This window comes from Pleurodeles waltl, chromosome 11 (genome assembly GCF_031143425.1).
Source record: "Pleurodeles waltl isolate 20211129_DDA chromosome 11, aPleWal1.hap1.20221129, whole genome shotgun sequence".
NCBI classification, from domain to species: Eukaryota; Metazoa; Chordata; class Amphibia; order Caudata; family Salamandridae; genus Pleurodeles; species Pleurodeles waltl.
In genome coordinates, this window is record NC_090450.1 from 92,491,505 (window position 1) to 92,515,342 (window position 23,838).

The following is a 23,838-nucleotide window of genomic DNA, read 5'->3' on the forward strand; positions in this document are numbered from 1 at the left end:
CTGATTCCATTGCTCCACTAGGCGAATCTGCAGCAATCTGCTATGTAGTGCCGCAAAGAAGCTGTCTCAAAGTATGAAGCCCGCATTTCCAGCAAGCTTTGGAGACAAGTGAGTTTGTGAAACTCTTCCATGGGTGCAGTTCTACCAATCTCCTTGATGAGTAACTCTCTTACTGGTCGAGGGTGGCTAACACCAGACTATACTAGGCCCTTTGAAGTAAAATCTTCGGGATGGTATCCAATACGATTTTGGAAGCTCACCAGAAACTCTACCAATCACTTATGGCTTCTTTCTCAAAAGGTCAGTGGTTCCCTCTCTTGATTCTTTTCTCTCCCATCACCAAACCCTTCATTACTGAAACTATCTTTCACTGATTCCTTGTAATATTCTCTTTCAACGTCTAGTTCTTATTTGCCTGTCTTTCTTTAAGCTTTTCCCCTCACCTTTCTTTACATTCTCTGGACCCTTTTCTTTCTCCACTTCTTTTATCTTGTCTTTTCGGTTGTTTCTCTTTCCCTGTTCAAATATTATTTTTCACAAGTCCTGTGCCAGCCTCTGATGTGAATAGTAAGAAGGTGAGCTGAAGAAAGGCCTAGAAGCTCTTGAATATCATGAAATGCTTGCACTTTTTTTTTCTCCATTCGGTGTCTGACAAAGCAGTCCCTGAAATGCATATTGTAAAACTGAAAAAAAAATATCTTTGTAGGTGCTTTCTGCTGGATTATGTGCATAGGCATCATGAAAACACAGTTTTACTAGAATCTGCCTTATGCAAGTATGCAAATTTCGAGGACAGTAGACTGGGTTGGGTTTCAGGTTTGATGCCCTAAACTGAAAAAAAAAGACTAACGTGGGGATAAAAAAGATGTAATGAATCGAAATGTAACCACAAGGTCCAAAACAATCTCATCTTCAGGTCTAAACTCAATCCTTGCAAGAATCAACAAGGGAAAGTAGGGATATGTTGGTTCAACTAGAAATCAGATTCTCCAAATCAGGTTCAGTTTCTGAAGGATTCCGATTGGAATGCTCAGAATAATCCAAAGAAGTCTAGAATGAATGAAAATCACAATCACTTGCTTCTTGCAAAGAGGTTCACAAGTGCAACATGCCTGCATCACTTTCAACCACCCCCTGCACCAGGTAGCAGTGAGATTCCATCAGGATGGAACTGGCTTAAAGAATTCCCAAAGAAGCAGGATTGCTCCAGTCACCATGGTCAATCCTGCAGCCACTGCAAGAGGGATAAATTTTTGGCACGACTGAATTTAGGAGAGATTATCTTAAAACCACAGTGCACTTGGTTGAACTTGAATCCCATAATCAGACAAATTCTAGATGGGGAAGTGGCGTTTGTAGAACAAATGGAGATTTGGTCCCTGAAGGACTATCCCCACTAAAGGGCTAATATGTTTTAGGCAGTGAACAGACTTTCACTTCAATTTGACAACTGAGGGAAAACATGGTCATGCAGCTCTGTGTTTTCACCTTTCGGGGTTTGTTTGTTCCGGCTAGCTAAAGATGAAGACTTCCGTTTAGCTGACTCACAATGCCAAAGGCTTGTATAAATTCCTCAATAACTAAAGAGATATTTAGCACTGCATTCACTTTCAAAGTCCATGCTTTACATTTCTTACCTCACAAATGTTCATGTGTCTACTACGGTAGGAGACTGACCTAGCTATGCATGTACAGCAGACAGAGTACCTAATGATTGTTACTGAGGCAAAACATACAGCAGGCCAGGGGGTTAACTGCTTGGTTTACAAAGCACATAGTTTAAAACCAAGGCCTTTCACAAGCTGAGGAAAAAAGAGAACAGAGAAAGAACAGCTAAAGAGGAGTAAGAACTATGCCACAGTAATAAGAAAGAAAGAAAGAAAGAAACAGGAAGGGATGTCCACTACCAACAGGCACAATTAATGATACTGCATAAAGGTGAATACATACAAATACATAGAGTTTAAACTACACAAAGCTTGCACTTTCATCTTCAACAGGAAGCTTCTACTCTACCTTTTAAGTGGCAAGGGTTCCTTGGGTTAGAAATCTGAGACAATCTTTTTTTTTTTTTTAAATATTTTTTTACTGGACATCCCTTGTGCAGGTAGTGTGACTGTGCATCAGTCAAACATCCCACGTACACCTTCTATCAAACAGTACCAATATTTGGTATCTGTTAGGCCTGGCATCCTTGGTGTGTTTTTTCCACTACCTTTTTGCCTTCAGACCTCCTGTTTGTGGGCTTTGTTTTATTTTAGGATTATGTGCACTTTACCACTGATGACCAGTACTAAAGTGCTCTCTCCTTAAAGCAGCTGTTTCCAATCTGCGGTCCTGGAACCCTGGGGATCCGCAAAGCCTCCTCAGGGGGTCCACGGTGGCTTAGAAAATTAAATAATTTAAACAAATTAATACAGTGTATATAAATAAAGTGGCTAAATGTAAAACTGAAAATGTTAACGACAAGATGTAAAGGTCACAGAATTTGAAACTGAAGGTTTAAAATTAATTTAGTATCCTTAGATTGATTTGTGAGAGCAGAGGATTTGCATTAAACAAAATATAGTATGGACGATGTGTGGCTTCAATTAAATTTAGAAAAGCTCCAACTTCCCTATTAAAACCTAATAGATATTTTTTTAATTTAGATTTACAACTGAAATAAGATGCATTATCATTTGTGTATGTGTTTGATAAATGCTTGTTTCTGTATTTTTTGTGAATTGTTTTGAGGTTCAAAGCGTCAGCAATATTCAGGTCGGGCCCCTGGCTTTCAGTAATGACTCAGTGGGGGGGGTTCCAAATGCCAATAATTATTCAGAGGAGTTCCCCGGGTTCCAATAATGATAAACTGGGGGTCCACAGAAGTCAAGCATTTGTAAACCACTGCCTTAAAGCACTGCAGAAATGACCTATACCCAATTGGCATATTTAAATTACTTTCAAGTCCCTAGTAAAGTGGCACAACCTGTGCCCAGGGACAGTAAATTAAATGCTACTGGTGGGCCTGTAGCACTATTGTCCCATCCACTTTAGTAGCACTTTAAATTTGTCTCAGGCCTGTCATTGCAGCCTGTGTGTGGAGTTTTAAACTCCTATTTTAACCTGGCTAAAAAAAACAAAAAAAACAACAAAAAAAAACAAAAAAAAAACAAAAAAAAAAAAAAAAAAACAACTTTTTGCTGGGTCGACGCCTTCCTAATACTTACAAGTGACCCCAGTGGTAGGCCCTGGATGGATCAGAGGGCAGAATGACATGTATTTAGGACATGTACTTTCAAGTTTTACATGTCTTTAGTAGAAAAAACCCTCAAACTAATTTTTCACTACTGCAAGGTCTACTTCCACAGGAGGACATTGGAGTTACCTTATTACATTTAATAAGCTGTAATTTACAAATGGGAACAGGTAACCAATTCATGTTTGGTTTCTTTGGAACGTAATTGTAAAGAAATGGCTCCCTGTTGCAGTTACCCCCCACTTTTTGCCTGATACTGATGCTGACTTGACTGAGAAGTGTGCTGGGACCCTGCTAACCAGGCCCCAGCACCAGTGTTCTTTCACCTAAAATGTACCATTGTCTCCACAATTGGCACAACCCTGGCACCCAGGTAAGTCCCTTGTAACTGGTACCCCTGGTACCAAGGGCCCTGATGCCAGGGAAGGTCTCCAAGGGCTGCAGCATATCTTATGCCTCCCTGGGGACCCCTCACTCAGCACAGACACAATGCCTGCCAGCTTGTGTGTGCGAGTGGGGATAAAATGACTAAGTCGACATGGCACTCCCCTCAGGGTGCCATGCCAACCTCAAACTGCCTGTGGCATAGGCAAGTCACCCCTCTAGCAGGCCTTACAGCCCTAAGGCAGGGTGCACTATACCACAGGTGAGGGCATATGTGCATGAGCACTATGCCCCTACAGTGTTTAAGCACAACCTTAGACATTGTAAGTGCAGGGTAGCCATAAGAGTATATGGGCTGGGAGTCTGTCAAAAACGAACTCCACAGCTCCATAATGGCTACACTGAATACTGGGAAGTTTAGTATCAAACTTCTCAGAATAATAAACCCACACTGATGCCAGTGTTGGATTTATTAAAAAATGCACACGGAGGGCATCTTAGAGATACCCCCTGTATTTTACCCAATTGTTCAGTGCAGGACTGACTGGTCTCTGCCAGCCTGCTGCTGAGAGACGAGTTTCTGACCTCATGCGGTGAGAGCCTTTGTGCTCTCTGAGGACAGAAACAAAGCCTGCTCTGGGTGGAGATGCTGCACACCTCCCCCCTGCAGGAACTGTAGCACCTAGCATTGAGCCTCAAAGGCTCAGGCTTCGTGTTACAATGCCCCAGGGCACTCCAGCTAGTGGAGATGCCCGCCTCCTGGACCCAGCCCCCACTTTTGACGGCAAGTCCAGGAGAGATAATGAGAAAAACAAGGAGGAGTCACTGGCCAGTCAGGACAGCCCCTAAGGTGTCCTGAGCTGAGGTGACTGACTTTTAGAAATCCTCCATCTTGTAGAAGGAGGATTCCCCCAATAGGGATAGGAATGTGACCCCCTCCCCTTGGGAGGAGGCACAAAGAGGGTGTTACCCAACCTCAAGGACAGTAGCCATTGGCTACTGCCCTCCCAGACCTAAACACACCCTTAAATTTAGTACTCAAGGGCTCCCCAGAACCTATGAAACTAGATTCCTGAAACTACAAGAAGAAGAGGACTGCTGAGCTGAAAGACCCCTGCAGAAGAAGAAAAGAAGACACCAACTGCTTTGGCCCCAGACCTACCGGCCTGTCTCCTGCCTTCTAAAGAAACCTGCTCCAGCGACGCTTTCCAAAGGACCAGCGACCTCTGAATCCTCAGAGGACTGCCCTGCTTCAAGAAAGACAAGAAACTCCCGAGGACAGCGGCACTGCTCCAAAAGAACTGCAACTTTGTTACAGAGGAGCAGATTTAAAGACCCCTGCAACTCCCCGCAAGAAGCATGAGACTTGCAACACTGCACCCGGCGACCCCGACTCGACTGGTGGAGAACCAACACCTCAGGGAGGACCCTCCGGCGACTCCGAGACCGTGAGTAACCAAAGTTGTCCCCCCTGAGCCCCCACAGCGACGCCTGCAGAGGGAATCCCGAGGCTCCCCCTGACCGCGACTGCCTGAATCTAAAGTCCCGACGGCTGGAAAAGACCCTGCACCCGCAGCCCCCAGCACCTGAAGGAACGGAACTTCTGTGCAGGAGTGACCCCCAGGAGGCCCTCTCCCTTGCCCAGGTGGTGGCTACCCCGAGGAGCCCCCCCCTTGCCTGCCTGCACCGCTGAAGAGATCCCTTGGTCTCTCATTGAAACCTACAGAGAACCCGACGCTTGTTTACACACTGCACCCGGCCGCCCCCGCGCTGCTGAGGGTGTACTTTTTGTGCTGACTTGTGTCCCCCCCGGTGCCCTACAAAACCCCCCTGGTCTGCCCTCCGAAGACGCGGGTACTTACCTGCTGGCAGACTGGAACCGGGGCACCCCCTTCTTTCCATTGAAGCCTATGTGTTTTGGGCACCTCTTTGACCTCTGCACCTGACCGGCCCTGAGCTGCTGGTGTGGTAACTTTGGGGTTGCTCTGAACCCCCAACGGTGGGCTACCCAAAACTGTGACCTGTAAGTGATTTACTTACCTGCTAAAAATAACAGTACTTTACCTCCCCCAGGAACTGTGAAAATTGCACTGTGTCCACTTTTAAAACAGCTATTTGTGTTTTATGTGAAAAGTATATATGCTACTGTAATTATTCAAAGTTCCTAAAGTACTTACCTGCAATACCTTTCAAATGAGATATTACATGTAGAATTTGAACCTGTGGTTCTTAAAATAAACTAAGAAAAGATATTTTTCTATAACAAAAATCTATTGGCCTGGAATTGTTTCTGAGTGTGTGTTCCTCATTTATTGCCTGTGTGTATGTACAACAAATGCTTAACACTACTCCTTTGATAAGCCTACTGCTCGACCACACTACCACAAAATAGAGCATTAGTATTATCTCTTTTTGCCACTATCTTACCTCTAAGGGGAACCCTTGGACTCTGTGCATACTATTCCTTACTTTGAAATAGTGCATACAGAGCCAACTTCCTACAGTAATGAAAAATCCTAATTTATGGTGAAGTAGGATACTAAATTACAATTTTGAAAATGTCCCTTTTAGAAAGTTGGTATTTTCCTGCCTTAGACATTTGGTGCTTGCAACCTGTCCCAGAGTCACATGACTGCATGAAGTTCATAGTTGGGCTTTATATTCCTCCTAGACAGCCACACACATTAGAGAGCTTAGGTGTGCCTTGATGTGCCATCACTGACGGGATGTGAGGGAGGAGCTGGACACAGCCACACTTACACTTGAGTAGTCTGTGTCCTGTCTCCACACAAAGGATCGCATACCCCCTGTCGTTAGTCTGGAGCCAGGGACAGAAGGCTCCCATAACCTCAACCTCAACCCGAGCACCTGGACTCTGCCATCTGTGAGTCTACCCTGCCAAGGGGGCCACCCTAGTCCTGGACCCTCAAGAGTGAGCCTAACTAACTCTGCTGGCTTCCATGGATCCAGCGGAACAGTTGCATCTCCTCTGCTGTGCGGCACAAACCCAAGCAGAACAGTGTATGGATCTCCCTGTTGCAAAGACTAGAATCGCTGCGTGCAGCTTCATTGGACTCGTCGCTGCGCGAGGCATCCTCGGCTCCAGCCCTTGCATCCCTTGTTTCCGGCAACCTTGATGACGACGCCGGACTTGGCATATCAGCTTCGAAGATCCTAGGGTGCAAGCCATCCTTGACACCAGACTCAGCATGCAGGACCTGGCATCGCATCCCAGAACATCCGCATCGCTTCAGCTGCGCAACACATCTTTGAAGTGGACCCTTAAACAGTCTGCAAACAGGGTTTAAGGTACTTGGTTCAACAGGCCAAACTCAGGCCTGTAGCTGACCTGCACTCCATCACAGTGGACAAGAACTTGCGTCTTTGTCCCGGTTCAGTGCGACCAGATATCCACTGTGCTTTGTGGCATTATTTTAGCTAAAATAAACTTGCCTATCTCCCCTTCTACTGATTGAATTACTTTAGCTTTAGTCTTGTTTTACTTGTTAAAAAAATTCTCTATTTTTCTAACTTAGAATGGGATCATTTTTGTATGGTGTTTTCTCTTTTTTACTGTTTGAAGTGTTGCAGAAGGAGTATGTTACTTACCCTGTAAGCATCTGTTTGTGGCATGTAGTGCATGCTCTGCATACTCCTGCCATCTAGCGTTGGGTACGGATGTGTGCAGGTTGTTTTCCTTCGAAGAAAGCCTTTATAATCATGGGATAGAGTGACTTCTGGGCGATACCGCGCATGGGCATTGACTACACTGTTAATGTTTTCCCACTGGTAGGTGAGAATGGAGTGCAGATTAAGTGTAAGTTATGAGATGTCCACGTGTGAAAGAGTAGAATAAACTGAAAATGCCACAGGTGACCGGGGAGGAGGGTGGGCGTATGTGAATCTACAGCACTACATACCACGAGCAGATGCTTACAGGGTAATTAAAATTCCATTTGAACCATGTGTGGTTGCAGATACACATGCTTTGCATAGACTGTAAAGCAGTCCCCCTCAGAAGCTGTGGCTAACCTGTGGGTGTTGCAGTTGTTTGAAAAAGAGCACGTAGCTCTGCTTGACCTACAATGGCTTGAAGTCCACACAATGTTTGGCGAAGGTGTGGGGTGTGGACCATGTAGTTGCCTTACATATGTCAACTACAGGAATGTTTCCTAGAAAAGCATGAATGCTCCTTTTTTTCAAGTAGTATGTGTTCTTTTGGCCTTAACATTACAAGTCTGAATACATTTTGCTATCCATCTGTCACCTATACCTGATTTGGATACAGGGTTGCCTTTATGTGGAGGGGAAAAGGCAACAATATTTTTAGTTTTTCTGACTGCTTTGGTTTCATCAATATAGAGCATAAGGGCTCTTAACATCTGATGTATGAAGAGCTCTTTCTGCAACGCAATATGGTTGTGAGAAAAAACAGGCAACTTGATTGGTTGAGGTGAAATTGAGAAACCCATTTAAGGAGAAGTTTAGGGTTCTGCGGAGGACCACACTGTCTCTATGCAGTAGGAAGAAAGGGTCTTTCAAGGTTAAAGCCTGGAGCTCACTAACATGAAAGTGAAGGGCGACTAAAAATGGCACCTTCCAGAAAGGAATTGAAGGGGGCATGAGTGTAGGGGTTCAATAGGGGGCCCCGAATCTTGTGAGAATAACACTGAGGGGCTATGAAGGAGTGGGTGGAACCTGTGTCAGAATAATTCTTTTTGAGGCCTTCATGAAGGCTTTAATGACTGGGACCTTGGACAAAGAAACGTGTTGCCTAATTTTGAGATAGGCAGCCACTGCAGTGAGATGTAAACTTATAGATGTGAACACTAACCCAGCCTTTTGAAAGTGAAGCAGGTAGCAGATAATGTCTTGTGCAGTGGCTTTGAAAATGTTTGCTTTGTTTTGAGTGACAACAGCAGACACAGCATTTCCACTTTGCTGCACAGCACCATCTATTGGTAGGTCTGCAGGCTTCTTTAATAATGTTCATACTTTCTAGTGGCAAACTAAGATATCCAAACTCTATGACCTCAGGAGCCGTATTGATAGACTGAGAATTTTGGCATCTGGGTGTCTGATTTCTCCAAGGTCCTGAGTGAGAAGGTCTGGCCTGTTGGGGAGCTTCTCGTGAGGAACAACGGGGAGGTCCAGTAGTGTTGTGAACCAGGGTTGATGAGCCCAGGTGAGATATACTAGGATCATCGTGAGAGATGTTTGCCAGAGCTTCTGAACCAGGAATGGAAGGGGAGGGATAGGGGAAAAGCATAGGCAAATATCCCTGACCAACTTATCCATAATGCATTGCCCGTGGATGTGGGAACCTGGAGGCAAAGTTTGGTCATTTTGCATTTTCTGCAGGTGCAAAAATGTCTTCTGTGAAAGTCAGTGAGCAGGACTTGTTGGTGGAGTTCTCATTCATGGACTTGTTGCTGCATCCTGCTTAGCAGGTCTGCAATGTTATTGTCCATGCCTGGGAGATAATCGGTCAGGTGAATATTGTGGTACAGAGCCCATTCCTAGATGGTCTGTGATAGTTATGAAAGTTGCAAAGACTGTGTCCCCGTCAGTGTTTGTAGATAATACATGGCTCTCATACTGTCCGTCCAGACTATGACAACCTTGTGAATTCAGTGAAGAAGAAAAGCTTTCATAGATAGGTGAACTGCTTGAAGCTTGAGGAAGTTGATATGGTGACCCTGGTGGTTGGCGCCCTATATATCCTGTATCGTGAGATCTTTCAGATGTGCGCCCCATCCAGTTTGTTGTGAGAGTTATATGGGGATGGGGGGAGGAGGGAGGGAGGAAGTCAGTGTTTGTTGGTGGTGGGACCACGTGGGGAAGCACTTTTGCCCCTACCTTTAGTGTTGCTTCATCTATAGGAGCCCTCAAAGTAGGATTTTGTGTATGTGTTGGGGTAGATTGGGGGGGGGGGGGGAGAGGGAGGGGGTTGAGGATTCCAGGCTCTGCCCATGCTGGTATGAGGTGGAGGGCTCCAGAGTAGTTTTGGAGCCTCCTCAATAGCTAGAGAGATGAAAGGAGCCCCTAGATGTAGGGATCTGCAGGGCTCCCATGGGTTTCACTGTTTGTGTCCTTCTTTATTTTCTCTAAAGCCTCATCGACTTGGGGACCAAACAGATGTTCTTTATGGAATGGGACATTGAGAATGCTCTGTTGGACATCATGTATGAAGCCTGAAATATGCAGCCAAGAGTGTTGTCTAAGGAAAAGACTGCGGTGATGATGGCATGTCTGATAGGGGTGGAGGAGGTGGTGGTGGTGGAGGAGGAGGTGGCGAGGGTGGTGGTGGAGGCAAAAGACTGGTGGCCTTGTTGTCCTTTTGTGTTTGGGTGGAGTGGGGACATCTAAAACCTCTTAGAAAGACAATTGTCTTTTGGAAGGTAGTGGCTGAAGAGGCGGTGGCTTGGCTACAATCCGTTCAGTTTTTGGTTGATCTGCTGTTAACAGTCCAGCTTTTCCTGTAACTTGTTGATGATAGGCTCCACTGTAGCCACAAACTTCTTAAACGGCGTTGCCTTTGATGGTTTCAGCTCTGGGACAAATGTATCTTTTGGCACTGAGGAGCCACTCACTGCCGCAGCTTTAGAAGCCAATGGTCAGCTTGGCACAGAAGGTGTGGAGGCTGCAGAGTTAGCTGGCGCTAAGGTTTTTGGCTTGTGTTGCGACGTCAAGCCAGGTGGCGAGGCGTTCAAATTGAATTCTCTGTGGCGATTATGGCCTACAGGCAGTGGTGGTGGTCCAAAGGCCTCTTGATCTGGAGGCTTGAGTCTTTCTGGAGGATGAGGGGCCGGTGGCAGCGTACTCACTGAGTGAGACTACAGCGATATGTGGGAAACTCCGGATCGGGAGTCCGAGCTGGCCTCGACGAAGAAAGCCTCTTCTTCAGCTATAGAGGCCTCTGGATGTCGTTCCTCCTCCTTGAGGTCCTCATATCCAAAGAGGTCAGGAGTGTGGTTGGTTGCCCTTTGCTGCATTTCGAACTGGCATTCTCAACAGTCACGGATCATTTTCTTCTAGGGGAATGCTCTGCAGGCCTCACATTCAGCCTCTGTGTGGTCCGGAGAGAGAGACAGGTTACAGACCTGATGGGAGTCAGTTCCATGGTACTTTGTGTGACAACCCAGATAGAAACAAAATGGCTTCCATTTCATCCAGGAGGACACTGCTGAGAAACAGTACCAGAGACGGAGCCCAATCGTCCCCAAGGGTGAGGCCCTCTGTGACCGCAACAAAGTTGCGTCGACTCAGCAGTTAGTTCTAGTTCGATGTACAGAGAGGTTATAACGTGATCAATAACCATACCAATGGTGGATAGTATTAGGACTGAAAGAGAGATCAGATAAAAGTCGACTCAAGAGCGTAAGCACACACGTCCAAATCCAGAGGTGGAGAGAAAACAATCTAACAATGGAGTTGATGCCCTTGCACAGTATCACAGAGAAGGGGTCACTCTACCTAGTGACTTGAAAGACTTTCTTCAAAGAAAAACAAGCTGCACACATCCAGACTCAACACTAGATGGGAGTATGCAAACCATGTGTATCTACAACCATGCATGCCTTAAACATACTACACACTTCTCTAAGTTAAATCGGACTCCTTTGAGCTAAGCTACTAGAGGGTTGAGCACAGGTTAATATAGGGTTGGCGTGTGCCTCACCTACGCAAGGTTTGGGGTTTTTGTTTGACGAGGGCTCCCACTCCAGTCAACAAGTACCCCAATTTCTTACAGTGTCCAACACAAGTGCACCACTAAAATTGTACCTCACATCTGAAGAAAACACAGCCCTGCAGACACAATAGAAACTCTAATTACTGCTTCTTGCAGCAGTGCTCTACTCAATGGCAAAAGGCGATTAAAGATCTGTGTATCTAGAAATGTGTGTCCTGATGAAGGGGAACATAGTGCCACTGGTCTACAATACATAAAGTTATTCAAAAAGTTGAAACTGCTGACAATCTATATTCTCGAAGGCAATGTTTGAAAACCAGGAGTTTTTTTTCCTGCAGAACTACAGAACTAAGGTTTCATTTAAACTTCAGTGTATTACTCACATTAGTTTTGTGAAACTTCTAAAGAGCTATTTTTTAATAGGGCCTTCATTAACAAAATAAAAAAATAAACAACCTCATCTGGTCACAAGATCAAGCTGGCATGATGGCTTACTTTGTTGAGCGTTCACTGCTGTCAACTGTTGTAAAATGTTGATCACAAGTTTCAATCACAAGAAGGCCAACTACTCTTTCATAACTCAGATGTCAACAAACTGAGCAACAGTAACATATGTAAACTACTTCACTTAAAAATGGAAAATCTGCTGAATAATTGGCAACAACACCTCTGAATCACAAGAAAAAAAAGATTGTTATGTATATGACAAAATTCATAGGAATGGAGAAGTCTGTTGGAGGAGGCAGCTTTACTGCTATTACAGCTACTGAAGTACTTACCTCCCAATCACAGGTGAACCGAATAGATTCCCGGCTCTATTTTTCAGCACTGTTAAATGTAGTGTAGAACTAAAACACACGAATGAGCGGTGGACCACAAAATAAATTGTCAGTGACAAGTGAACCACGTAATGTGTAATTTCGCCCGATGGAGCAACCAAGTGGGAATTCTTCAAAATGTAATTGGTTCACGAAGGATTGCATCAACAACATTTTTGGGGTGGAATGGGCTCTAAGATGAGATGCAGAAGTATGACAGAACAGAAGTAAACAGATAGAACCTGCAGTTAGACGAACAAGAGCTAATCATCCTATAGACAAGACAGACTTCTATCACAAAGCCAGAGAAAGTCAAATAGGTATCTGGGGTTTTCTACGCTTAAGGCCATGCTGATGGTGGATTAAAAACACTGGAACCAAAAGCTTTTCACTGCCCTCCAGTGAGCAGAAAATCTGCGCTGCCACCTGAAGCAGAAGCTATTTTCATTTGATTGAGAAAGTAAGCACTGTACAGGGTGAAAATTACAAACAAAAGAACCAGCGCAAACCAAACAATGAAAATTACAACATTACACAAAAAAGCATTGGCAAAGCCAATAGATCTCGCCTTTGCAAGAGCCATTCATTGGCTTTGCCAATGTGTTTTTGCCGTGTTGTACGCCAGTATGGCTAAACGTTAGTTGTGGGGACTGGCATGGTGTTTCCAAGAGTGGAGGAAAGCACTGTAAAGTGAAGGGTTGTAGAGTGGAGGAGCATAAAGTGTTGTACAGTGGAGGGGCTTGGAGTGGAGAGACAGAGTGGACTGACGTGTCGTTGAATGGCGCGGCGTAGAGTAGAGTATCGTAAAGTGTGGTAGGTTGACATGAAATGGAGTAGAGAGACATGGAATGGAATGCTGAAGAGTATCGTGGAGAGGCACAGTGTCAGAGAGGAGTGGTGTAGAGTGTCAGAGTGGAGGGTCATAGAGAGGTGGGTCAGAGTGGAGTAAAGTGACAGAATGGTGGGTTGTAGAGTGGTGTGGGGTAAAGTGACAGTGAAGCAGAGTGGAGTGGCGTAAAGTGGAGTAAAGTGCAGTAGAGTTTACTAAAGTGTCAGAGTAGAGTAGCATGGAGTGTAGTAGCATGGAGTGTAGTAGAGTGGAGTGGCATAGAGAGGCAGAGTGGGGCATTGTAAAGCAACTTAGAGTGGAGGAGCCTAGCGTGGAGTAAAGTGACACAGTGGAGGTTCACAGAGAGGCCTAGAGTGGAGTGGTGTGCTGCAGAGTGGAGTATAGTAGAATGTAGTAGAGTGCTGTTGAGTGAGGCAGCCCAGTGGGCAAGGAAGGGTGGGTCAGGGAAGGGTGAGGTTGTCAGGGGTGGTTCAGAGTGTGTAGGGGGTTCAGTGAACAGAAGGGCATCACTGAGGAAGGGTTGGTTGCTCACAGGTCGAGGGGATGGCTAACAGGTAGGGTGGCGGGACGTACACAGAGGCGACTCATGGGTGAAAGGACCAGCTCACGGGGAAAGGTGGGGCTGCTCACAGGGCAAGGGGCTGCACCTCAGATCGTAGGAGCAGCTCAGCATGTGGCGGCGGGGGACTGGCAGTTACGTGGACAAGAAGGCGGCTCAGAAAATACGAGGAGTGGTACACATGATGGGAGTAGCTCCTCCCAGGGCAAGGGAGTGGGGGGAGGGCGCGGGCGGCTCCTCCCAGGGCAGCAGGAGGGGGGGGGGGGGGGGGGGCGCTCCTCCCAGGGCAGCAGGAGGGGGGGGGGGGCACGGGCGGCTCCTCCCAGGGCAGCAGGAGGGGGGGGGGGGGGGGGGGCGGCGGCTCCTCCCAGGGCAGCGGGAGGGGGGAGGGCACGGGCGGCTCCTCCCAGGGCAGCAGGGGGGGGGTGGGGTGGCTCCTCCTCCCAGGGCAGCAGGGGGGGGCGCTGGCAGCTCCTCCCAGGGCAGCATGAGGAGGGGGGGGGGGGGAGGCTCCTCCCAGGGCAGGGGGGGGGGGGGGTTGGCCGCTGGCAGCTCACAGGGCGGGGGGGGGGGCGCGGGCGGCTCCTCCCAGGGCAGCAGGAGGGGGGGGGGGGCGGCGTTGGCTGCCGGCTCCTCCCAGGGCAGCAGGAGGGGGGGGGGGGGTGGCGTTGGCTGGCGGCTCCTCCCAGGGCAGCAGGAGGGGGGGGGGGGCGGCGTTGGCTGGCGGCTCCTCCCAGGGCAGGGGGGGGGCCCGGGCGGCTCCTCCCAGGGCAGGGGGGGGGGCCCGGGCGGCTCCTCCCAGGGCAGGGGGGGGGGGGGGCGTGGGCAGCTCCTCCCAGGGCAGGGGGGGGGGGGCCCAGGCGGCTCCTCCCAGGGCAAGGGGGGGGGGGGGCGCGGGCGGCTCACAGGGCAGGGGGGGGCGCGGGCGGCTCACAGGGCAGGGGGCTCACATGGAGGGTGGCTCACAGGGCGGAGGGCGGGCGGTTCACAGGGCACGGCAGGGGAGTGGCTCACAGAACAAGGGGTGTGGCTCACAAGACTGTGGCGAGGGTCACCACCTGCATGGAGGCAAATGCAGGACAGGACTATAAGAAAAATTCAGAACAAAAGGGTCAAAGTTCAGGACAAAAGGAGGAGCAGTCAAGCACACTAGTTTACCAATGCATTCATTTACTTTTTTGTAATATTGCACCAGTTAGTCACTGTGCTGTGTTTGAGATTTCATCTAGGTATGCTACATTCAGATGGCATATTATTGCCTTGTTCAATAGTAAATTGATACCCTTGAGCACTGTGTCAAGGGCATCACTCCTACTCAAATATACCCTATATTTCTTAGAGAGACAGAAACCCCAACAATTTGATTATGTTTCTAAACATTTCAATACCCACGGCAAACAGTTTGGGAAACTGTAAGCTAAGTGACTTTCACCTTCTGCTAATTTAGACAAGTAGAACAAACACATCTGGTTCACCCGAGCCTCCACTAGACGTCAAACCGAATAAAATTAATGAGGCAGAGCAGATGGTGTACAGGACATTTACAAACCAAATTTCAGGCTGTGTGATACCCACAACTTGCCTGCAGTCTCACAGCACCAGAAAGGCTTGACTGCTCCATCAGGAGTCTATAATCAAAACCGGAAGCCCAACCACCAGAGAATTAAAAAGCAGGATGAAGTCAATACCGGATGGGACATTCGCAACAACTGATTTAAAGGGTCATTGCTAAGAATCGGACAAATAGGAGAAGAACAAGGAAAAACAATACCTAAAATCATATAGGTCCTCCATGAGTATTGGAAAGTATTGTGCATCTGTAGAGTAGCCTCAGCAGAAAAGCCATAAACAGAAGAGACACTTTCAAGTGGTTGAATAAGCAGCACCCTCCCACCCTGGGAAACTGCTGGTACAATGCTCCACTGGTAGTGCTTGTGGAGGGTGGGTGGGAGCCTGGCACCTCGGAATGTTCTGCCCTGAGCAATTGCCCACTTTGTCCAAGTATTATAACTGCTCTGTAATCAAGCCAAGCTTGAGCCAGAGATCTGGCTCATCTCTAAGTGAGAAAGAACATATTCAATTTCAAAATATTTGGAATGCAAATTAAACAACAAACAAAATATAAGAACATGATAAAGACTTTAAAATGTAGACAGTGTTTCTTTAACACACAAAAGTGTTTCAATTTAGCATATTAGATCAGTGCATATATATTATTTTGAACTGCAAGTCTGTGAACAAGAACTTTCAAACATTTTTAACCCTCCCTTCTAACAAACCCACGAGTGAACAAAGTGTACGAATTGGCAGGTGTTCCTTATGTCATGCCACATATTATTTTTATGGATGGTGGAACATTATAGGCCCTTAATTGCGGTTTTTACACAGGATCCATCTTGAACTGAATTGTTTAAATGTGCTCAAAAATTTCACTATCAGGGAAACTAGACACATGTAGTAACTTGATTCGACTTAAATCACACAATTTAGTCAAGCGGGTGAGCTGGGATTTAAACTCAGGTTTCCTGGGCACACAAAGGGCAATTAAACAACTGACTAGATTACTTTCTTTTTCTCAATCCCCTTTATCACCAGAAGACGAAGTTTTTGTACAATTCTGTCAGATAAATAGTAGACTGTCTAAAGTAATACAGATCACAGGTTAATCTAACACAATTTCTAAAAAACTAAAAAAAGGAACAGTGAAGGTGAGAGACTGTGGGACACTTTATGCTAACATACTAGCTTTCTCAGTGGTCGAAGGACATAAAATGTTTTGGATACTTTGATCCTGATTGAAATGGGCATCGGGGTCAATAAGCATGGAGGCTGAATCAAAGGTGTGACTAAAAAGAACACAATATTCTGCAACTATTTTTTGATCAGGTAATTGTAAATAAAGTAATGCACAACTTAAAAGAAAAATAAACGCAAGTTAAAACAAGCATTTGCAATGCCATAGGTCTCATGTTTGCTCGAATTAGAGCTAATATCGTTGAAAATGCCTAAATGGGCTCTTCTTGCCACATAAATTGAAAATTAAAAGTAAGACAGTTGACTTAAGCAAGCCAATTCAATGTGCCACAACCACCATGTGCACGAAGGAGACACACAAAAAGAAAAAGAAGTTCGCTCACAGTCAAACATAACAGCAAACGTGCAATTATCCATGTAACAGGGTCGATGGCTAAGGCAGCAACAAAACTCCCCCCAAGAAGTGACAACGTAAAGCATTTACCAATGATGATAAATCACTTTTGAAATGCAAGCCCAGGAATGAGTGACAGTGATGGATGTGCAGTGGGTGTGGTAAAAGCCCAGAGATAGATTACAACAGGCCAGAGCGCTTGCACGCTTAGCTTAAAAACAGTGGGAAATAAGCGTGGAGGTCAAATCAAAGATGTGGCTAAAAAGAATAAAATATTCTGTGACTATTGTTTGATCTTTCATCATCCGGTAATTGTAAATGTAGTAATGCACATCTTAAATGAAAAATAAATGCAAGTTGTAAGGAAATGCCTCCTTGGCATGGTTGCCCCCTGACTTTTTGCCTTTGCTGATGCTATGTTTACAATTGAAAGTGTGCTGAGGCCTGCTAACCAGGCCCCAGCACCAGTGTTCTTTCCCTAACCTGTACTTTTGTATCCACAATTGGCAGACCCTGGCATCCAGATAAGTCCCTTGTAACCGGTACTTCTAGTACCAAGGGCCCTGATGCCAAGGAAGGTCTCTAAGGGCTGCAGCATGTCTTATGCCACCCTGGAGACCTCTCACTCAGCACAGACACACTGCTTGCCAGCTTGTGTGTGCTAGTGAGAACAAAACGAGTAAGTCGACATGGCACTCCCCTCAGGGTGCCATGCCAGCCTCTCACTGCCTATGCAAGTATAGGTCAGTCACCCCTCTAGCAGGCCTTACAGCCCTAAGGCAGGGTGCACTATACCATAGGTGAGGGTACCAGTGCATGAGCATGGTACCCCTACAGTGTCTAAACAAAACCTTAGACATTGTAAGTGCAGGGTAGCCATAAGAGTATATGGTCTGGGAGTCTGTCAAACACGAACTCCACAGCACCATAATGGCTACACTGAAAACTGGGAAGTTTGGTATCAAACTTCTCAGCACAATAAATGCACACTGATGCCAGTGTACATTTTATTGCAAAATACACCCCAGAGGGCACCTTAGAGGTGCCCCCTGAAACTTAACCGACTGTCTGTGTAGGCTGACTAGTTCCAGCAGCCTGCCACACTAGAGACATGTTGCTGGCCCCATGGGGAGAGTGCCTTTGTCACTCTGAGGCCAGTAACAAAGCCTGCACTGGGTGGAGATGCTAACACCTCCCCCAGGCAGGAGCTGTGACACCTGGCGGTGAGCCTCAAAGGCTCACCCCTTTGTCACAGCCCAGCAGGGCACTCCAGCTTAGTGGAGTTGCCCGCCCCCTCCGGCCACGGCCCCCACTTTTGGCGGCAAGGCTGGAGGGAACAAAGAAAGCAACTAGGAGGAGTCACTGGCCAGTCAGGACAGCCCCTAAGGTGTCCTGAGCTGAGGTGACTAACTTTTAGAAATCCTCCATCTTGCAGATGGAGGATTCCCCCAATAGGGTTAGGATTGTGACCCCCTCCCCTTGGGAGGAGGCACAAAGAGGGTGTACCCACCCTCAGGGCTAGTAGCCATTGGCTACTAACCCCCCAGACCTAAACACGCCCTTAAATTTAGTATTTAAGGGCTACCCTGAACCCTAGAAAATTAGATTCCTGCAAACTACAAGAAGGACTGCCTAGCTGAAAACCCCTGCAGAGGAAGACCAGAAGACGACAACTGCCTTGGCTCCAGAAACTCACCGGCCTGTCTCCTGCCTTCCAAAGAACTCTGCTCCAGCGACGCCTTCCAAGGGACCAGCGACCTCTGAATCCTCTGAGGACTGCCCTGCTTCGAAAAAGACAAGAAACTCCCGAGGACAGCGGACCTGCTCCAAAAAGACTGCAACTTTGTTTCAAGGAGCAGCTTTAAAGACCCCTGCAATCTCCCCGCAAGAAGCGTGAGACTTGCAACACTGCACCCGGCGACCCCGACTCGGCTGGTGGAGAACCAACACCTCAGGGAGGACCCCCGGACTACTCTACGACTGTGAGTACCAAAACCTGTCCCCCCTGAGCCCCCACAGCGCCGCCTGCAGAGGGAATCCCGAGGCTTCCCCTGACCGCGACTCTCTGAAACCTAAGTCCCGACGCCTGGAAAAGACCCTGCACCCGCAGCCCCCAGGACCTGAAGGACCGGACTTTCACTGCAGAAGTGACCCCCAGGAGTCCCTCTCCCTTGTCCAAGTGGAGGTTTCCCCGAGGAAACCCCCCCTTGCCTGCCTGCAGCGCTGAAGAGATCCCTTGATCTCTCATAGACTAACATTGCAAACCCGACGCTTGTTTCTACACTGCACCTGGCCGCCCCCGCGCTGCTGAGGGTGAAATTTCTGTGTGGGCTTGTGTCCCCCCCCCGGTGCCCTACAAAACCCCCCTGGTCTGCCCTCCGAAGACCCGGGTACTTACCTGCAAGCAGACCGGAACCGGGGCACCCCCTTCTCTCCATTCTAGCCTATGCGTTTTGGGCACCACTTTGAACTCTGCACCTGACCGGCCCTGAGCTGCTGGTGTGGTGACTTTGGGGTTGCCCTGAACCCACAACGGTGGGCTACCTTGGACCAAGAACTGAACCCTGTAAGTGTCTTACTTACCTGGTAAAACTAACCAAAACTTACCTCCCCCAGGAACTGTGAAAATTGCACTAAGTGTCCACTTTTAAAGTAGCTATTTGTGAATAACTTGAAAAGTAGACATGCAATTGAAATGATTCAAAGTTCCTAATGTACTTACCTGCAATACCTTTCAAACAAGATATTACATGTTAAATTTGAACCTGTGGTTCTTAAAATAAACTAAGAAAATATATTTTTCTATAACAAAACCTATTGGCTGGATTTGTCTCTGAGTGTGTGTACCTCATTTATTGTCTATGTGTATGTACAACAAATGCTTAACACTACTCCTTGGATAAGCCTACTGCTCGACCACACTACCACAAAATAGAGCATTAGTATTATCTCTTTTTACCACTATTTTACCTCTAAGGGGAACCCTTGGACTCTGTGCATGCTATTCCTTACTTTGAAATAGCACATACAGAGCCAACTTCCTACATTGGTGGATCAGCGGTGGGGTACAAGACTTTGCATTTGCTGGACTACTCAGCCAATACCTGATCACACGACAAATTCCAAAATTGTCATTAGAAATTGATTTTTGCAATTTGAAAAGTTTTCTAAATTCTTAAAAGTCCTGCTAGGGCCTTGTGTTAGATACTGTTTAGCATTTCTTTTAGAGTTTAAAAGTTTGTAAAAGTTTGAATTAGATTCTAGAACCAGTTGTAGATTCTTAAAAAGTATTCCAACTTTTAGAAGCAAAATGTCTAGCACAGATGTGACTGTGGTGGAACTCGACACCACACCTTACCTCCATCTTAAGATGAGGGAGCTAAGGTCACTCTGTAAAATAAAGAAAATAACAATGGGCCCCAAACCTACCAAAATACAGCTCCAGGAGCTTTTGGCAGAGTTTGAAAAGGCCAACCCCTCTGAGGGTGGCAACTCAGAGGAAGAGGATAGTGACTTGGAGGACAATTCCCCCCTACCAGTCCTATCTAGGGAGAACAGGGTCTCTCAAACCCTGACTCCAAAAATAATAGTCAGAGATGCTGGTTCCCTCACAGGAGAGACCAACACCTCTGAAATCACTGAGGATAACTCCAGTGAAGAGGACATCCAGTTAGCCAGGATGGCCAAAAGATTGGCTTTGGAAAGACAGATCCTAGCCATAGAGAGGGAAAGACAAGAGATGGGCCTAGGACCCATCAATGGTGGCAGCAACATAAATAGGGTCAGAGATTCTCCTGACATGTTGAAAATCCCTAAAGGGATTGTAACTAAATATGAAGATGGTGATGACATCACCAAATGGTTCACAGCTTTTGAGAGGGCTTGTGTAACCAGAAAAGTGAACAGATCTCACTGGGGTGCTCTCCTTTGGGAAATGTTCACAGGAAAGTGTAGGGATAGACTCCTCACACTCTCTGGAAAAGATGCAGAATCTTATGACCTCATGAAGGGTACCCTGATTGAGGGCTTTGGATTCTCCACTGAGGAGTATAGGATTAGATTCAGGGGGGCTCAAAAATCCTCGAGCCAGACCTGGGTTGACTTTGTAGACTACTCAGTAAAAACACTAGATGGTTGGATTCAAGGCAGTGGTGTAAGTAATTATGATGGGCTGTACAATTTATTTGTGAAAGAACACCTGTTAAGTAATTGTTTCAATGATAAACTGCATCAGCATCTGGTAGACCTAGGACCAATTTCTCCCCAAGAATTGGGAAAGAAGGCGGACCATTGGGTCAAGACAAGGGTGTCCAAAACTTCCACAGGGGGTGACCAAAAGAAAGGGGTCACAAAACCTCCCCAGGGGAAAGGTGGTGAGACAGCCAAAAATAAAAATAGTCAAGAGTCTTCTAAAGGCCCCCAAAAACCTGCACAGGAGGGTGGGCCCAGAGCCTCTTCACAAAACAATCCTGGGTACAAGGGTAAAAACTTTGATCCCAAAAAGGCCTGGTGTCGAAACTGTAGTCAGTCTGGACACCAAACTGGAGACAAGGCCTGTCCCAAGAAAAGTTCCACTCCAAACTCCAATCCAGGTAACACTGGAATGGCTAGTCTCCAAGTGGGATCAACAGTGTGCCCAGAGCAAATCAGGGTCCACACTGAAGCTACTCTAGTCTCTGAGGGTGGGGTGGATTTAGCCACACTAGCTGCCTGGCCCCCTAACATGCAAAAATACAGGCAGCAGCTCTTTATTAATGGGACAAGTGTAGAGGGCCTGAGGGATACAGGTGCCAGTGTCACCATGGTGACAGAGAAACTGGTTTCCCCTGGCCAATACCGGACTGGAAAAACCTATACAGTCACCAACGCTGACAATCAGACTAAAGCACATCCCATGGCAATGGTAACTTTAGAATGGGGAGGGGTCAATGGCCTGAAACAGGTGGTGGTCTCCTCAAACATCCCAGTAGACTGTCTGCTTGGAAATGACCTGGAGTCCTCAGCATGGGCTGAGGTAGAGCTAAAAACCCATGCAGCCATGCTGGGTATCCCTGAACTGGTGTGTGTAAAAACAAGAGCACAATGCAAGGCACAGGGTGAAAAAGTAGAGCTGGAGTCTGGAAAAATGGCCCAGCCTACCAAGAGAAAAGGAAAGTCAGTTGGGAAATCAACTGCAACACAGTCAGCAAAAGAGAACCTCTCTTCTCAGGAAGAAGTTCTGCCCTCTGAGGGAACTGAGCCTTTGGAGCTTGAACCTTATCAGGTTGAGCTCTTAGGCCCAGGGGGACCCTCAAGGGAGGAGCTGTGTAAGGGACAAGAAACCTGTCCCTCTCTTGAAGGCCTTAGGCAGCAAGCTGCTGAAGAGTCCAAGGGCAAGAAAAATGGAACACATAGGGTCTATTGGGAAGATGGACTCCTGTACACTGAGGCCAGAGACCCCAAACCTGGTGCCACTAGGAGAGTGGTAGTGCCTCAGTCGTTCAGAGAGTTTATTCTGACCTTAGCCCATGATATTCCCCTTGCTGGGCATTTGGGACAAACCAAGACGTGGGAGAGGTTAGTCAACCACTTCTACTGGCCCAATATGTCCCAGAAGGTTAAGGAGTTTTGCCTCTCCTGCCCCACCTGTCAATCCAGTGGTAAGACAGGTGGGCACCCAAAGGCCCCCCTCATTCCACTTCCAGTGGTGGGGGTCCCCTTTGAAAGAGTGGGTGTGGACATAGTTGGTCCACTGGAACCTCCCACAGCCTCAGGAAATATGTACATCCTAGTAGTAGTGGATCATGCTACTAGGTATCCTGAAGCTATTCCCCTTAGGTCGACTACCGCCCCTGCAGTAGCCAAGGCCCTCATTGGTATCTTTACCAGAGTGGGTTTCCCTAAGGAGGTGGTGTCTGACAGAGGTACCAACTTCATGTCAGCATACCTAAAACACATGTGGAATGAGTGTGGGGTGACTTACAAATTCACTACACCATACCATCCACAAACTAATGGCTTAGTTGAGAGATTCAACAAGACATTAAAAGGCATGATCATGGGGCTCCCAGAAAAACTCAAAAGGAGATGGGATGTCCTCTTGCCATGTCTGCTTTTTGCTTACAGAGAGGTGCCACAGAAGGGAGTAGGATTCTCACCCTTTGAACTTCTGTTTGGTCATCCTGTAAGGGGACCACTTGCTCTTGTTAAAGAAGGCTGGGAGAGACCTCTTCATGAGCCTAAACAAGACATAGTGGACTATGTACTTGGCCTTCGCTCTAGAATGGCAGAGTACATGGAAAAGGCAACCAAAAACCTTGAGGCCAGCCAACAGCTCCAGAAGTTTTGGTATGACCAAAAGGCTGCACTGGTTGAGTTCCAACCAGGGCAGAAAGTCTGGGTTCTGGAGCCTGTGGCTCCCAGGGCACTCCAGGACAAATGGAGTGGCCCTTACCCAGTGCTAGAAAGGAAGAGTCAGGTCACCTACCTGGTGGACCTGGGCACAAGCAGGAGCCCCAAGAGGGTGATCCATGTGAACCGCCTTAAGCTCTTCCATGACAGGGCTGATGTGAATCTGTTGATGGTAACAGATGAGGATCAGGAGGCAGAGAGTGAACCTCTCCCTGATCTTCTGTCATCAGACCCAAAAGATGGCTCAGTAGATGGAGTGATCTACTCAGACACCCTCTCTGGCCAACAGCAAGCTGATTGTAGGAGAGTCCTACAACAGTTTCCTGAACTCTTCTCCTTAACCCCTGGTCAGACACACCTGTGTACCCATGATGTGGACACAGGAGACAGCATGCCTGTCAAGAACAAAATCTTTAGACAGTCTGACCATGTTAAGGAAAGCATCAAGGTGGAAGTCCACAAGATGCTGGAATTGGGAGTAATTGAACGCTCTGACAGCCCCTGGGCTAGCCCAGTGGTCTTAGTCCCCAAACCTCACACCAAAGATGGAAAGAAAGAGATGAGGTTTTGTGTGGACTACAGAGGGCTCAATTCTGTCACCAAGACAGATGCTCATCCAATTCCTAGAGCTGATGAGCTCATAGATAAATTAGGTGCTGCCAAATTCTTAAGTACCTTTGACTTGACAGCAGGGTACTGGCAAATAAAAATGGCACCTGGAGCAAAAGAGAAAACAGCATTCTCCACACCTGATG

The 23,838-nt window shown here is 47.1% G+C and overlaps 1 protein-coding gene across 1 annotated transcript in view; it reads right to left on the reverse strand.

The window, feature by feature from the left end:
* Positions 1-23,838, reverse strand: part of PRKCI (protein kinase C iota) — a 224,825-nt gene that overhangs the window by 85,743 nt on the left and 115,244 nt on the right. The window lies entirely within an intron of this gene.